We start from the raw sequence: 17,993 nt of genomic DNA, 5'->3' as shown, positions 1-17,993 counted from the left end.
CTGATACCTCTCTCAATGAAGGAAGAGATTTTAGCAAAAAAGAAAAAGTGCAATGGATGCAGAACAAGGAGAGGAATCAGCGAGAAAAAAAAAAATGTATAATACTATGAACGAAAGACTTTGAAGAAAAGTGCTTAGGTGCAACCCACAAAATAAAATCAGTTATCTGCACAGTATTGTCATGAATCTACACACATTTTAAATATATTCAAATATTTTGTATTTATGTCGCAATAGACTTTTTAATTTTGTTATTCATTTGTCATGTTTCATTACGTCCTTTTTTTTCCCCCCAAAGCCCCAGTAGATAGTTGTACGTCATAGTTGGACATCCTTCTAGTTGCTGTATGTGGGACGCGGCCTCAGCATGGCCGGAGAAGCGGTGCGTCGGTGCGCGCCTGGGATCCGAACCTGGGCCGCCAGTAGCGGAGCGCGCGCACTTAACCACTAAGCCATGGGGCCGACCCTCATTACGTCCTTTTTAATGTCCCTCTTTTTCATTATTTTATCTTTCACAGCAAAATTGCCTTGCAGCCAATTAGTTAATGAGGCAAAAGTATCTAGAACCCGCGGCACCTGCCTCCTCATTGGCACTTTCTCATCCTCTGGATCTCAAATGTCACCACCTCCAAGAGAGGCCTGCCTCAGTCACCCCAACAAAAGCAACACTCTCCCCACTCTGTCTTATCTCAGGCCTATTTTATTTATTTTTTTAGAGCAGATACATGTCCAATCAGGAACTCTCTTTAGTCCCTCACAGCATTTTTCACCTTCTTGTAACTTGCTTATTTATCATCAGGCTCTCTCAACTAGACTGTGAATTCCAAAAGGAAGACGACCACGCTTGCCTTGATGACGACGTTCTCCTCTCACCAGCACCGTGCCCGGCACACGGGAGGTGTTGACTGCTAACTATTGAACAAATAAGCCTCGTAATCTGCAAAACGACTGTCCTGGACTCCTCACAAATGTCAACTTCTGAAAGAAAGGGGAAAAAATGGCCAGGGAGCCATTTTTGATTAAAGGACATCAAAGAGACATGATAGCTTAATGCATGATGTGTCCTTGATTGGACTTGATCATAAGGAAAAATTACTAATAATAAAGGACATGACTGAGACAATAAGCGAAATTTGAATATGGACCATACGTTGGAGAAGAGTATTATATCTTTTTTGTGTGTGTGTGAGGAAGACTGGCTCTGAGCTAACATCCATTCCCAATCCTCCTCTTTTTGCTGAGGAAGATTACCTCTGAGCTAACATCTGTGCCCATCTTCCTCTATTTTGTATACGGGACGCCGACATAGCATGGCTTGACGCGCCGTGCATAGGTCCGCGCCTGGGATCCAAACCTGCAAACCCCAGGCCGCCGAAGCGGAGCATGCAAACTTAACTGCTATGCCACCGGGCCGGCCCCAAGAGTATTATATCAATGTTAAATTTCCTGAGTTTGATAATCCCACCATTGCTAGGGAGGAGAATACAAAGAGGCATGCTGCAGTACCTTAGAGGGAAATGTCATGATGTCAGCAACTTACTTTCAAATCGTTCAGCAAAAATAAATATATTTGTGTACGTCTACACACATTCACATACTGCACTGTTTTCTTACAATTTTTCTGTAGGTTTTAGATTTCTCACAGTAAAAAGTTAAGGGGAAATAAACTAACAGTGGGATAAATAAATAAAAAGTCAGAGCTCTATTTGTCATTTTTGGTTGAAGTGATGTGATTTATCCAAAATCATAATGGATAGCCTCTGGCAGAGTCAAGATTATAACTGAAATATCCAAACTCCCAGACTTTTTGAATTTCCACTGCATGAAACAACTCACTTGGACACGTGACAGTCTCAAACAGGTAACTTTTAGGGCCCTGAATTGAATTACTGGTTGGATATGCACCGGCTTAAAAAAATCAAAACAACGTTGGGTGATTTTAATCTGGGACTCTTGCTTCCAGGATTTTGCTTGATAAGATAAAAGCCTTCTCATCTGCATATATATAGCCCAGAGACAGTCAAATAGCTGCCCTTTCTACCTGCACCCCCATGCTATGTAAATTTTACCTCTAATAGTAGTGAGCTAGAGAATTGGAGGGCTAAGGGGGGGACTAGCCTAGCACTAAAGTCTTAATTTTCTATTTTTATTAAAATTCTTAAGTTTAAGCTTTCCTTTTTCTTTTCAATCTTTTTTTTTTTTTTTTTTTTTTTTTTTTTTGTGAGGAGATCAGCCCTGAGCTAACATCCGCCAATCCTCCTCTTTTTTTTTTTTTTTTTGCTGAGGAAGACGGCCCTGGGCTAACATCGGTGCCTATCTTCCTCCACTTTATATGGGACGCCACCACAGCATGGCTTACCAAGCAGTACTTCGGTGCGCGCCCGGGATCCGAACCAGCGAACCCCGGGCCGCCGCAGCGGAGCGCGCGCACCTAACCGCTTGCGCCACCGGGCCGGCCCCTTCTTTTCAATCTTTTCAACCTCTGAAGCCTGTGCAACTGTGCATGGTCAAACTCCTATTCATCCTTCAAGTCACAGCCTAGGCTCCTCTTCCTCCAGGAAGCCTTCCCTGACTTTTCTAGGATAGTTTAGGAGCACTTCACCTGAGCTCCCACAACCCTTCTCCTTTCTCTATAAAAAATTAAACTTCATCACACTAATTTTCATTGCCTATGTTACCGAACCAAGTGGGCTCACCTCCTGGTGAGTTAAATAAGACTCGACACCAGTGGAAGTTGTCTCACAAAGTAAAGTGTATTTGCAGCAAATAGGAGGCCATGAGGAATCATTTCCAAAGTCACGGTGTCCTCGAACAAAGGGAAGCAGGAACTTTTATTTCAGTTGGGGAATGAATATTCAAAAGGGAGAGGCAAATACACTCAGATTATGGTAATGAGGCTTAATCTCCTCTTGAAGAGATCTTTGCATTAAAAATAAGACTAGGTCATGGGCGTAGCTCTTGTAGGGAGGCTTGGTTAGCTTCAGGGTGGTTGCTGGTTGTGTCTCCCTAACATAAAAAAACAACTTGGAAAAACAGTTAAATGCTTCCAAACCCACCCTGGGGTTCCTTGGAGTGGCACTAGTCGGTGACACCTACTTGCTTATTGGTCTCCATCACTGGATCACACCCTTCATGAGGGCAGGAGCTGGGATGTCAGTGCCAAGCCTGTGCCCAGGCCATAGAGGACTTGCAGTAATCCACTGAGCTGAACTTCCCTGCAACAGCTGGCCCAGCCCCGCTCCCTACCAGATCTGTGACGACTCGTGGAGGACAGGCTGAGGCCAGCTCTCCAGAAGCAGCTCCAGTGAGGCTTTTCTCCTGCCTGTTGTTTCAGGTGTCCTGTATCATACCCCCTTTGGGACAGGAAGTGTCCTGTGTCACTGTTTTCTTCTCTTGTTCTCATATCAAAGGCTGGACCAGGGAGTTCCTGAGCAAAGATAGGGGGCTTGGGTCCAGTTACCCACCAGCTGCTAGAACAGCGACTTGGCCGCATTGCCAAGTGGGAACAACACACGCTTTATTAAATAATAACAACATAATACATACTGCTCACTCCATCCGGTCATTTCAGCTCAGGGATCAGCTTTAAAGTCTCACCAGGGTGGGACAAACAGAATGGGCTTCACAGGCAGCAGGAGGGACAGGAGACTTGCAGGATGCGAGTGTTCTGGATTCTGTGGATTTGACTGTGGAACGGTTTTTCGCGTGTTCTGCCCCTTCCCAAGAAGACTCCAAACAGAAACTGTACCCTACTGGTATCCATGACAGTAACTGCAGCTCCATGTGGCAGGAAACACGTCGGTTTAACAGTCAGACAATGCAGGTTAGATTCCCAGCACCTCCCCTCCACTAGTCTGTGGGCCAGGCGGGTTATTTAACCTCCTGGAGCCACAGCCCCATTCTCTATGAATATTGGTCAACATCTTCCTCATGGGACTGTGAGTAGAACCAAAGAAGCCGAGCATGTTGCAAACCACATATTACATATCGCACAAAGTACTATCAAGTATGATAGGATTCATGACAACCGCTCCCTTGAATGGATCAGCAGCAGAAATTGGGAGAGGACGACAGAGCAGACTTGCCAGGGGGTTCCTGCACATAGACACCCGCCAGAAGTTCCTAACATAGTCAAGGACATCAAATCTTCTGGGGGCCAAGTGGATACATGGGGTAGGGGTAGGGGCAGAGGCTACATGTCTCTTTCTCATCTCCCCCTCACTTCTGGGCCCCAGGTTTCCAAAAGGCGAGCAGTTGACATGGTGACACTCTTCCTTGAAGGGTCCCACCAGAGTTGAGAAGACTGAATTTTTATACATCGCTGTCTATACATATTTTGCATATGTCAGCAACCTAGAAGAATTTAGCCCAAAATTCCATGTGTTTCTGTTTAAGGAAATGTTTACCAACATGGAGATCTCCTAGTCTTTGAACCAAACTCAACACTCAAGATACATCATCACCTGGGGGGGAGGGTAGAAAGCCAAGTCAGTGCCCACGTCCCTGAGCAATACCTTTGTCCCCGGTGTCCCAACATCCCTGAAAACCCATCTCCCATGGGATCTGTCTTCCATGGAGCCTTTCTCCACCAAGGCCTGCCCATATCACCTTCTAATTTTTCTCTAATCCATCCCCTCCTCTCCATACCAACTAATATAGCCCTGCTTTTGCCCTCATTCTCTCTCACCTGGGCTAAAGCTACAGCCTCCCAACGGTCTTCCTTGCTGCAGCATGCTACTGCCCCACCCATCCCCAAATCTATCCTCCACTCTGCAATCAGAGAGGTCCATCTAAAATGTTCATCGGACCACAGAACTCCCTTCCTAGGATCCTTCAGTGGCCCCGTGGCCTACAGGCTCCATCCCACACTCCCCAGGAAGGCACACAAGCCCTGTCTCTTTCTGTAGCTTCAGCCTCCACACTGTACTTTCCTCTCTTGTCTTATCAAATTGCTTGCAGGTCCCCCTCACTCTCCACATTGTTCCCCCCACCACACAGACACAAGCCTTTGCTAACTCTTGCTACCTCCTGGAAAGCTTTTCCCATCTTTGGCTAATGCTTATTCTTCATGACTCAATCAGAGATGTTCTCTCTGAAGCTCCAGTTTGGGCCAAAGACACTTCATCTGGTCCCACAGTCTCCAGTTTCACTAGTTTAAACTGGAATTATGTGTACATGAGCTTGGCTCCCCAACTAGATAGTACCTTCCTCCAGGTAATGGATGGGCTTAATCCTGTACCATATCCCAGCACCTAGTACTGTGTGTGAACACTGTGGATGATCAGTAAATGTTTGCTGAGTTGAAATGAACTTCAAACCCCCACACAAAATTGCCATGGGCAGTTCAACCCAGAGCCCCTACATCTGAGGAAGGGAAGAAAGAGAAGGCTTCCAGGTTGATGGAGCCCACACTTGGCCCCGCGGGACCCAGGACCTAGATGATCAGAGCAACAGGAGGACATCCAAGCATTGCCTAAGGAGGGAACCAGTGTTACTCCTGAGGCTGCCTCAGGCCTCGTCAGCTATGCCAGCCAAGCCAGTCTCAGGACTGTCCATCTCAAAATGGGATTTGCACATCTCTGAGGGCACGTGCACATGCTAACGGATGCACAAAGCCATAGGATAAAAAAGGACACTCTCCTGGAGAATCACTACTTTAAAGCTTCTCTTCAATAGCTAATGTTTACTGAGCACTTACTATCCTTAGGCCTTGTGTCGGCTCATTTAATCTTCCAAATGGTCCCATGAAGTGGCTGCTATTAGTTGCCTCCACTTTCAGATGTAGAAACTAAGGCCCAGAAAGGTTAAATAAGTTGCCTAAGGTTATGCAAACAGCGAGTAGTAGCAGTGGAATTCAGATTCAGGTATCTAGCTCCCGAGTCTGCTATTAACCATTACACTACACTGTCTTTCTTAAAACTACTTTACAGAAAAAGAGAGAGCTATGTTATGGAGTTAGCTGCACAGTTCATATGCTTTTTTTTTTTTTTTTGTGAGGAGATCAGCCCTGAGCTAACATCCGCCAATCCTCCTCTTTTTTTGCTGAGGAAGACGGCCCTGGGCTAACATCGGTGCCTATCTTCCTCCACTTTATATGGGACGCCGCCACAGCATGGCTTACCAAGCAGTACTTCGGTGCGCGCCCGGGATCCGAACCAGCGAACCCCGGGCCGCCGCAGCGGAGCGCGCGCACCCAACCGCTTGCGCCACCGGGCCGGCCCCAGTTCATATGCTTTTTTGAAAATAAAATACAAGACTCAATACTTGGGCCTTGCTTACCGCTCCAAGCTCATTTCTCTACCTCCCTCTCTCCCCTCCAGCCACTCAGGCCTCTTCTCAGTTTTGGAAAAGTGTCAAGTTCATTTCTGCCAAGGAATCTCCACACATGTGGACCCTCTGCTGAGAATACTCCGCAGACCCTGCCAGCTCTCCACCCAGCCGGCTCCTTATCCTTCACATCTGGGCTCAAATACCACCATCTCAGGTGGGTCTTGCCTGACAACCCTCTCCAGGTCTCTCTGCTTCTCCATCACAGCACCCCGGCCATTCACTCCGTGGCAGGATTCTCAGTAGGTGGGCATGTGATCGCTTTCTACACCTTTACTGTCTGTCTCCCCCACTGCACCGTAAACATCACGAGGGCAGGGATCTTTCTGTTTTGTTCACCTGGCACCTGGCAACGAAGTGCTTGACAAACACTTACTAAATGAACAAGCAAATGGATGAACTAATGAATGAACCAATTAATCAAAGGAAGAAAGGGTTGAGGGAAGGGAGGAATTGCTACTTCAGGCTTTTCAACTCTGGGAGATAACACATTCACTAAAAGTAGTGGTATTTTGGAGGAAAAATTTGAGACTAAACTTCAGGATTACGCACCCATGTCTTTGAAGAAAGTGACACACAGAGAACTCTAACCAATTCATCTGTTCTGGTGGTTCGTATGAATGTGAACTTTGCCTTCTAAAGAGGCAGTCCTTGAAGACGACCATGGAATTGCCCAAGGCTCCAAGGATGAGCCTGCGTGGCCTCAGGCAAGGCTGTACAGGCAAGCACCCTCATCACTGCTGGAAACCTTTAACCCAACTCCACAGGCCTGGAAGGACCTAGGATTCATAGAGCAACTCCCGTGGGAATGAACTCACAGAATTACTATGACCCTCAAATGCAAGAGCCAAACCTCTGAGTCCGTACCATCCAAACTCAAGGCTGCAGTTCACTGTGCAAAAGGGAGGTCATGGTGCAGAAATCTGGATGCTACAGCCCCTGGGAGAGGGCGGAAATCAGGCCTCAAACACAGCTAAGCTTGGCAGGACATAATGGCACACCTGAAGCTCTCCCACTCAGCCTTAGGAAAACGTTTATGAAGAGCAGCAGAGGGGAAGGGGGTGGGGTGGAGATTGTTATTAAAAAGACAACCAGAGTCAGGGAGAGGAAATGTCTCTGCTATTACTCCCAGCAGGTCACTATTGTTCAAGAGAAGTAATACCATTTTAAAAGTGCCAAACAGGAAGGAAGGGCAGGGGTGGAGGGGGGAATAAAGGAGATCAGAGCAGGTAAAAAAAAATTTAAAGCAACGAACATTCTTCTTGAAGCAAAATTGCTCTGTAGGGAGACACCTCACAGCAAGTTTCTCTCTCTCTGTTTTAGAACATTTTTTTCCTGGTATACTTTTTTTTTTTTTTTTTTTGGCAGAGAGGAGCAGGTCTTCTCTGCTTCTTCCCCTCTTTCTTTTTCCGCTTTTCTTTTTGGCCCCCTTACCAGGCCTCCTACACTTTCTGGGTTCCCAGAACATCCTGAGGATATTTACTAACAGGAAGCCAGGCGAGGAGGGAATTGACACAGTCATCAGGTGACATAAGCCTGCTGACAAGCTGCCAACTTGGCCTATTGAAGATATAACTGAAAAGCCAGCATTTCACTCAAACTAGGTCACCTCCAAGAGCTGTGCATGTCAGCTGGGAATGCACCACAGACCGAGAACTGAGGAGCCAAGAGGTTAGTGGTTTCCCCTGGGGACAAGCGGAGGTCATGGGGACAAGGGAAAGATGAAGACCAAGAGGGGCATTTGTGAGAATGGATGACGTGGAAGAGTGGGAGGGAGACATCAACGGGCAAGCAGGTTTCTAGAAGCAAGCTGTAGACATCTGGCTGTCAAGGCCTGAGCCGGCCACTCGGGTGGCATTTGGCAAACTATTTTCATGCTTTCACTTCTATTTGCTTGGTAAGCATTCTCTTCATTGAACTACAAAGTCCCCCTGAATAAAGCGTCAGGCCCTTAAGGGCAAAGACTGTGCCTATTTTGTTGGTGTCTTCAATTTCACCAAATACCACACCAGACGCAAAGTCAACATTTAATAAATGCCTGTGGACTACGTAACTGTGAAAAAAACAACACAGTGAATTGTTGAGCCTGTGGGCTCTGGGGTCAATCAAATTTGGGTTTGATACCTGGCCCCATCTCTTGTTAGCTGTGTCCCCTTGAGTAACTTGTCCAAGCTCTTAATGGGTCAGCTCTTCATTCATAAAATAAGGACACGAGTATTTCCCAATTCATATGGTTCCTGTGAGAGTGAGGTGTTACCTATGAAGCACAGAGGGATGTGCCTAGCACAGTAAACATTCAATAACTGACTTCTTATTAGAGTATTTCAATTACTATTATTGTTGTGAATGATGATGGGCTATCCCCCAGCTTACAGTTTTCCTGAGAGCCTCCTAATATGTCTGGGTTCTGCTCTTAACAGAACACCTGAAAAACACCCATGCAGAGTACCCAAGCTTCACCCGGCAGACTGAGGATGAGAACAGCCCCAGGAAAACAGTGTTCAGCTGACAACAGTCTCCCTTCTGAACAGATGATAGGCTAGCAAGATACTCTGGCTTTCAGCAAGGCATTTTACAACAGCCCTCCTTTTACCTTTGTGGTCAAAAATGGAAGAATTTGGGCCAGATGATAAGACAATTAAATGACTGATAACTGGTTAAACATCTACATGAGCATTTCTCACTCTATGCTCTCTGGAATATTTGTTTACAGATTATTATTAGGTGTTACATAACAGGGTAGTGGAGGAGAATTTAATGATCAAATATATTTGGAAAACTATGTCTAATAATCTCTTTTATCAGATTTTTTAATATACTCATAAGCATCAAGAGTCTTCGAGAAAGGGTTATGGTGTGAAGCACTATCCAAATATATTTGATTATAGGGTTCCATTTTTGAGGACCATCCTGCAGATTAGTGTCCTTCAGAAGGCACTTTGAGAAGTGAGCATCCATGTTCAAAAGGTATGTGACATTAACCCTGGCAGGAGTCTCTCAGTGGCATGCTGTGACTCTGTCCTAATGTTCAACAACATTAATTTGCTGGCATGCTGATCAGATTTGAAGATGACCCTAAGTTGGACAGGGAGGCTGATAGGGAAGATGGTATAATCAGGACTATAGTCTAACAAGATACTTCATAGGGATAAATATCAGGTCCTGCATACATGGTCCAAAAACCAAGACAAAGGATTCAGGATGGTGGAAGATGAGGCTCAATGTAGTGCATGTGAAAAAGACTTGGGACTCTGTTGACCGTGAAGAGAGAGAACAGGAAGCTGGGTCCTTGGTGAAAGTGTCTGAGCCTCTGGATCAAGCCTCACCTGAAGGCAGTACCACTGCCCCCCCAGGCCCTGTTATACATCCCAACAAATTCCCTGGAAATGTTAAGTTTTCTTCTTTTTTGATCTGCAACATAAACATTCCAAATTGATAGTACTGCCAAGTATACTAAGGTTTTCAAAGAAGATATTGCACTTTTAAGAAGAACTGAAAGAAGTCTCAGGTCAAATCAAGGAGAGATGTCTCACACTTCCTGGTCAGATGACTCCTGGAGTTTAGCTTGTTCATGGTTCTGGGGGCCAACCTTAGAGGGACATGGACAAACTAGGAAAAACTGGCAGGATGAACAAAGTGTCTGATACCATGTTACATGAAGAATTACACAAAAGAAAGGAAAAAAGACGCAGACAGACAAGAGACAGAGACTAGGAAGGGTCTGCCTCTTCCAGATAGATTTGTGAGGGACACAACATTCCATGAAGAAGAATCCAATGCTTCTTAATCTTCTAGAGAGAATAGACACCCTTGAAAAACTGTTGAAAGCTATGGAAACTCTCCCCAAGAAAATGTACATGCAAACAAAATTCTACAAACATTTTCAGGGGATTGCTACCCCCGCCATCACCACAGGGAAGCCCATCCATGGACTTTCCCCATAGAAGACCCCACAGAAAACCAGGTTAAAAGCCTCATCAGGATTCGGCATCACCTCTGTGATGTCCCAGGATCAATGGATGGTTATTACAAGGAGGCAGGCACCCCCTCAGTAAAAGACACACATTCCCATCCTGCCTGCCATCCAGAAACAGAAAGGGCTATCTGGCAAGTAGGGAGCTTGTGATCATTGGAAGTATTCAAGCAAAAATGGATGAGCATTTTCAGGGAAGTTGTAGAGAGGTTTCAACCATGCCACTGGACTCAATGACCCAAGGCCTTTTAGGACTTTGCCACTTAAAGTGCAGTCTGAGCACCAGTAGCATCATCTGGGAGCTTGTTAGAAGTGCAGAATCTCAGCGATTCACAGGCATGTCAGTGTTTAAGAAGCACTGCTCTAAGATATCTAAGATTCTCCAAGGGGAGAGAAATAAAGATATTCTGGTCCCTCAGCACCAGTCTTCTGCCTATGCCTTCAGAGAGCTGCCCTTTTAGTTTTAAGTAAGTTTGGGTTTTGAGGGTATAGCAGCGAGGGCCTTTCTCTAAATCCTCATCCCACCCCCTGCCCGTTGCATGAATTACTTCATCTTCTCAAAGGCTGTAGACGGAGAACTAAGAGGGAAGAACGGAATAATTCCCACTTTGTCTCTAATCTAGGTTCAGAATTTATAGAAAGAAAAAGTAATTTAGAATATTTATCTTCATGATCATCTCCTTTAATAATAATAGATTTAATTTATTGTGTACTCACATGTGCCATATATACTGCTAAGTGCTTTTGCATCCCCTATTCTTACTTAATCTTCACAATAACCCCATATTATTTTTTTCCTCCTGTTTTACAGATGATGATTTCTGAGGCTCAGAAAGGGTAAGTGACTTGGTCAAGGCCACACAGCTAGTAAATAGGGGAGCCAGGTCTTGATGCCAAAGTTCAAGCTCTTAACCACTAGGCCACATGCGTACCTCCTTTAGAGGAAATCTCTTGCCGCCTTCTCTTCTCAGCAGGAAGTAAAGGTAGCCTGTCAAGTTCCCACAGAGCTCATCCACGCTATCCAGGGACTCAGCCAGGCTGCTGGCCGGGTAGCTAGAGACCCAGGTGCGCCAGGGTCTCAGATCTCAGCCCTCCATTATATTCTGTTCATTACACAGGAAGACTTAGAGGTCATGCTTTCAAATCCTGGCCCCCTCCTCATTATCAGCTCCAGCATCAGAGCTCTCCCAGTCCTGTATTGACTTGTTTTATCTCCTGGCTGCTGTCCCATCTCCATTAGATCCTAGGCATTTGAGCAAGTACACAGCTATCCAGTTCTGGCTGAATGGAATTGACTCGCCATTCCTTCTCTATAATTTTGGGCATAATCTGAGAGGATTTAGAAGGTGTCATTGACTTGGAATTACAGTTCTTTGTTACAGAATGAATTTCCGGACTGCGCTGGAGAGACTAGCATTCCCCCTCGCACTTACACAAGCAGCTTTGTTCCTCTTCAAAGTGTCCCTCTAATTGCACTGTGCACATTCATTCTGGACTTTGCTGCTTCTCAAGGAGGAACTTTATCAAAGAGAACTCACACTTCCTCTAGGACTTAACATCTGCAGCCTTCATTTGGAAATTAATCACAGGATGCATATTCTCTCTTCTACTTATTATTAACTTTTTTATTTCCTATAGCTATCATACTTTTTGTATGCTTTTGTCTTATATGCCCTAACCAGGTCCCTCAAGGCAGGAACTACATTTCAGTCATCTTTGTTTCCACCCCAGCAGTCTAGCACACTGCCGTGCCTGTATTAAATGTTCTATGACCACATAATTGATTGATAACTAACCGATTGCATTTTACATATTACCATGCACATCTGTTGCTATGTCCAAAGTGAATTCACTCTTCCAGATACTGAACTTATTTGGAGGGAGGGACTCAGTGGGGAAAAAACTCTAAGTAAGCATGTTGAGATTCTGAAGCAGATGGTGCTATGTAAAAAAACCCTAGCATTATGGTTTCCGCCTTACAAGAGGTAACAGTAAGACTTGCTCCCATGAGGTAGGACTAAGCCACTAATCCTCCTGGTACAGCTGGAAACACAAAAGCTTCTTAAATAAAGTTCAAGGACCCTAATCCACCTGGTTAGACAACAACTAGGCCAAAACCTCATGTCTCAGCTGCTCTTGTTATCACTTGCTCCAACTCTCAAACCACTTAAAGAGAATTCTGGGAATTTTAAAATAAACTTGCCTGAGAAATGGGCCAGAATTGTATCATTTTCTTACCAAAAAAAAAATTCTTGGTGATACTGGCTAGAAAAAGCTGGGCATTTCTTCCAATAATAAAGGGGAAAAAAAGGTTCAGTAAATAAAATATTTTAAAACTTATACTAGGTGCCAACTGACTTTTTGAAATGTTGTCATATTTCTCTCCAAGAATAATTCTTTCTGGTCTACTTTTCATTCAACAAATAGTTCTAGAGAGCAGATTATTCTCTCTAGCTGTCTGCTCTGTGCACAGGCGAAAACAGAGATGGCTGGGAGGCTGACTTGGTCACACTTGCTTCCTTCAGTACGGCAATTTCTTCTGCTCTAATTATCAACTTTATCAGAGAATCTCTTATAGGGTTGGAGGAACCCCCAGATCCTAAGGGGAGGAGTAATAATACAGTAACCAAAGCATAGACCCTGGGGCGAGGCAAAGCTCAAATCTGTCTGTGTTATTCCACGTGAGTATTGGCCTTCTCCATGCCACAATGGCCTCACTCGGAAAATGGGGATGAAGATACTCCCAGCTTGGAGGAAAAGTGCCTGACATTTTTATAAATATTCATATCTATAAATATCACACAACCTTAACCCACAAGTTGAATATGGAAACGTCTGCAGGTATAAATAGGTATGGGAACTGAGTCAAGTGAGCAGGGACTCAGAGTCAGGAATGAGAGGGCCGGGAGGGGACGGGGTGAAGCCAAGACCACTGCTCCACCGCGGGGGGGCTGGTCTGACTGGGCGTCAGCCAATGGTTACCACAAGGGGATGCAGCCCCATGTCCCCGGTTCTTCTGATCCATCAAGAGAAGCCAGCTCTCTGGATTTTGATATGAAATCTCCCCGTTTTTACATATTGGCTCAAAACAATAATCAAGACACAATGTAGTGCAACAGTTCTGGCTCCGGAACCAGATGGGCTGGGTTTCTGAACCCCAGTTCTGCCCTTTACCTGCATGCGACCTTGAACAACTTAACCTCTTCATGTCTCATTTTCCTCATCTGAAAAACAGATAATATTAGAGCCTATTTCATAGGGCTAATGTGAGGAAAAAAAGATTCATATAAATTGTAATATATAATTTGATATATAGAGATCTATATTTATATATAATATATATTTATACACATAATTTGATATATTGATATACATATACACATAAATACAAATGATTAGAACAGCGCCTGGCACATAGTAAACACTACATAAGTTTTAGTTATTACCATTATTACTTTTGTAAACACCATGTAGAACAAACAAAGCATTTCTCCTAAGAGGGTCCTGTATAAGCCAACACTGAGATCTTCGTTCTGACACATTGGCTCCTAATGCACGCATGGGTCCACACACCTCAGCCTTGTACAGTTGTGAAGATTGGGTGAGAAAGCCCTCTCTGCTTCCACCTGCCAGTTGTCCCCAGAGACCCAGGGACGCTATGCAGCTAGACCCAAGGAGGGTTCTGGGTATTGCCATGTTAATGGCACATCCTTACCCCTCCTTGCTTATCCCCTCTCACCACACAGGTGAGAGTGGGCTGGGATGGCTCTGCCAGGCAGACAGACAGGGCAGCTCAGGATGCCTTCTCAGAAGCACTTTTAGTCACAGAGATGTTCTGGGCACAAGGAGACCACTGGAAAGCTTGACCCTGTTTGGGAATTCATGGAGCTTTTAGCCCCAGGGCTAGTGCATTGGTCCTACCACCACGTTTTCCTGACGAATTGCCCGCCCCCTTGGGAGCTACCAGGCGCATATGAGAAGGCCTGGCTTCCTGAATCACTGCAGTATCGCAAAGAGGTTTTCCAAGCCCCTTGCCGGTAAATGTTTTTCACCAGTCCATGCAATTCTCTTATCCTTCCTTACACTGCAAAATATTTTCTCCAGTCCTTCCTCCAATTCCTACTGAGCTAGCAATGATGCATCTGCTAGCACTTAGCAACAGAAGGCTTTAAAAAAAAAAAAAGGAGGAGTAGCTGGGAAATGGAGTTGTATCTTCCACTCATGTTAAAAATCATCCTTTTCCTCATTCGATCTCCTGTAATCTGGCCTCATTTCTTGCAGGTGCTGGGTTTTCCTTCACAACAGCAACAAGAATAACAAAAGCTAACGTTTATCAAGCACTACATTCATTACAGACCCTTTACATCCAAGCCTCATAACAACCCTAAGACACAGATACTACCAGGACCCTAATGTTACAGATGAGGAAACCTAACTCAGAGCTGTTAAGAATCTTGGCCAAGATCACACAGCTAGTAGGTGGTAAAGCCAGAGGTCAAAACGGGCCTCTGACTGCCAAGTGCGTGTGCTTACCCATCTGAAGGAACGAGAGCATCCTATTTCGGTCAGGTGGTAGCCGAGCTTCCCTAACGAGTACACGGGGCTAGGAGTAGGAGAACAAAAGCGCAGTCTACACATGGACACTGACTTGGACACAGCACCCACCCTGCCTGGACTTGAGTTCCGTGCCCACTCCAAAACATATCTGAAGGTGACGATAAGATCATAGGGTAAGAGCGGCTCGCATTTTAGGAAGATGCTACATAAATCTAAAATGTTAAAATTAACCTAAGAATTAATTTCATAACAATACATCTTAACACTAAGTCATAACAATAAATCTTACTGGTGAGGTATATATTTTTAATCTGTGTGGGTTTTTCAATTACTAAAGCAAAATATGCCGATAAATTCAATTACTGAAGCATACAAAGTTAAAAAAAGAGAGAGAAAGACAAGAACGTTTCCCCATCATGTTCCAACTCCCTGAGTGAATATCTTTCCAGATTTCCCTAAGAACATACTGACATAGTGTATATACAGATCTATAGGCATATACAGTTTTAAATCACGATCAGATTCTGCAATTTTGAAACTTCTCTTTTTACTCAATATTGTATTTATTTACATATTTCCACATCAGTTTGTACAGAACTCAGTCTTTTTAACCAACACAGAGAACACATTATAAGCATGAACTGAGATTTATTTAATCAGTGCTTTGTTGAAGAACATTTGGGCTATTACTATTTTTGGTGCCACAATGGTTATGTCTATTATAAGAATCTCTAGATGACAATATGTGTCCCAGTGACCCATCAGATGATTAGAGTTACAGCTGTTGATATTGTTGCTGAAATGGAGCATGTCTTCAGTCGAATAGAAGATCCAACTCACATACAAAACCATCCCAGCTGCTGAGATCACTAGCTTTTTAATAGTAAAACATATGACTGAACACCAATTCATTCTTTCACTCATTCATTCATCTATTCATTCAACTACTTGTGGTCTACCAAGCTCTACGCTAACCCCAAAGGATTTAAAATGAAACAAAAGGGGCTGGCCTGCTGGCGTAGTGGTTAAGTTCACATGCTCCACTTTGGTGGCTCGGAGTTCACAGGTTCGGATCCTGGGCGTGGACCTACACACTGCTTATCAAGCCATGCTGTGGCAGGTGTCCCACATAAAAAGTAGAGGAAGATGGGCACGGATGTTAGCCCAGGGCTAATCTTCCTCAGCAAAAAGAGGAGGATTGGCAACGGCTGTTAGCTCAGGGCTAATCTTCCTCACCAAAAAATAAATGAAACTGAAGATCAAGCTTCATTTTCTGCCTTTGAGGAACTGACAACTCAGTGGGCAGACATACCATCAGTGAATTCTGTATCATGTTGAAGAGCTCTGCTAGGTTAAAGCGAAGGAGCATCTAACTCTGGAGGAGATGGAGGTGCCTGAGAAGAAATATGTAAGCAGTGCCCTCAGCAGGAGGTTGACAGGATAAGAAAGCGTAAGAGGGACCGGGCAGCCGAGGCATAGTAACTGCAGTTGCAAAGCTTCGTCTTGTAAAAGCCCCAGACTATTCACGGAACTCAGAGCGCTCAATGTAGAGAGCATCTAGAAGGGAAACATCAGGAGGGAACGATGGAAAGAGAAATCGGAATTGATGTTGAACGGCCTTGAATATGAAGTTCAGAAATTTGGACTTCAGGTTCTCAGAAGGGAAATACCATGCCAGGGTCATTTTGGTTATGCCACAGTTTGTTTACCCACTCATCTGTAAATGCACATTTGTGTTGTTTCTGGGTTTTGACTGTTACAAATAAAGCTGCTATGAATATTTGTGTATGAGTCAGCTTGCTGCTTTCTTTTCTCTTGGGTAAACACCTAGGAGTGGAATGACTAGATCACATAGGAGGTGTATGCTTAACTTTTTTTTTTTTTTTGGTGAGGAAGATCAGCCCTGAGCTAACATCCGACACCAATCCTCCTCTTTTTTTTTTTTTTTTTTGCTGAGGAAGATTGGCCCTGGGCTAACATCTGTGCCCATCCTCCTCTACTTTATATGGGATGCTGCCATAGCATGGCTTGACAAGCGGTGCATTGGTGTGCACCTGGGACCTGAACCTGTGAACCCCAGGCCCCCACAGCAGAGCGCGCCCACTTAACCACTTGCGCCACCGGGCTGGGCCCTGCTTAACTTTTTAAGAAACTGCCAAACTGTTTTCCAAAGTGGCTGTACCATTTTACATTCTCACTAGCAGTGTATCAGAGTTCCAGTACCCACATCTTTGCCAACACTTAGTATGGTTGGTCTTTCTGATTTCAGCCATTCCAACAGGTACTAGTGGTATCTCATTGTGGTTTTAATATGCATTTCCCTAATGACCAATGATGTTGACCATCTTTTCATGTGTTTATTTGCTATCCACATACCTTCTTTAACGAAGCACCTTTTCACATCATTTCATTTTTTAAATTGGGTTGTTTTCTTATTATTCAGTTTTAAGAGTTCTTTACATAATCTAGATACAAGCCCCTTCTCAGACATACGCTTTACAAATATTTTCTCCCAGTCTGTAGTTTGTCTTTTCATTCCTTAACAGTGTCTTTTGAAGAGCAAAAGTTTTCGGTTTTGATGAAGTCCAATTTATCCATTTTTTGTTTTGTGGATCATGGTTTTAGTGTTGTATCTAAGAAATCTTTGCCTAAGCAAAGGTTACAGAGATTTTTTTTCCTATGTTTTTTTCTAGAAGTGTTATAGTTTTAGGTTTTAGATTTAGATCTACAATCCAGCTCCAGGAAGCATTTTGGACACCTGTGGGAGCATTTTTGTTTGTCACAGTGACTGGGGGAAGGGGTTCAACCAGCAATTGGTGGGTAGGGAAGGAATACTAGAAGTCCCACAATGCACAGGAAACACACACACCATGCCCCACATGTCCTGCCAAGCATTCATGTGGGCAAATGTTTATAATCACACAGATAGCTGTTTAGCTCTTATTTCAAAATACCAAAAACCCTGGTAAGGAAAAGTTTCAACAACAGAAGTGGAATCTTTCCTTAAATCCAGAGTTTTTCCTTAAAAACGTCTATTTCATTATGTCGTCTAGTATATTTGTGCCTGTGCATTTGCATATCAAATTACATATTTTATTATAAACTAATTTCCTTTCATTTCTCCTTTTTAATTCAT

The 17,993-nt window shown here is 44.2% G+C and overlaps 1 long non-coding RNA gene across 3 annotated transcripts in view; it reads right to left on the bottom strand.

The window, feature by feature from the left end:
- Window positions 1-850: 850 nt before the first annotated feature.
- LOC131407022 (uncharacterized) overlaps window positions 851-17,993 on the bottom strand; it is an 87,376-nt gene continuing 70,233 nt past the window's right edge. For all 3 annotated transcript variants that reach the window (XR_009220437.1, XR_009220435.1, XR_009220436.1), the window contains one exon: window positions 851-978. This is a non-coding gene — a long non-coding RNA (uncharacterized LOC131407022). The remainder of the gene's footprint in view (window positions 979-17,993) is intronic.

The sequence above is a fragment of the Diceros bicornis genome, chromosome 1, assembly GCF_020826845.1.
Source record: "Diceros bicornis minor isolate mBicDic1 chromosome 1, mDicBic1.mat.cur, whole genome shotgun sequence".
Classification (NCBI taxonomy): Eukaryota; Metazoa; Chordata; class Mammalia; order Perissodactyla; family Rhinocerotidae; genus Diceros; species Diceros bicornis.
This window is presented reverse-complemented; position numbering and strand designations above follow the sequence as displayed.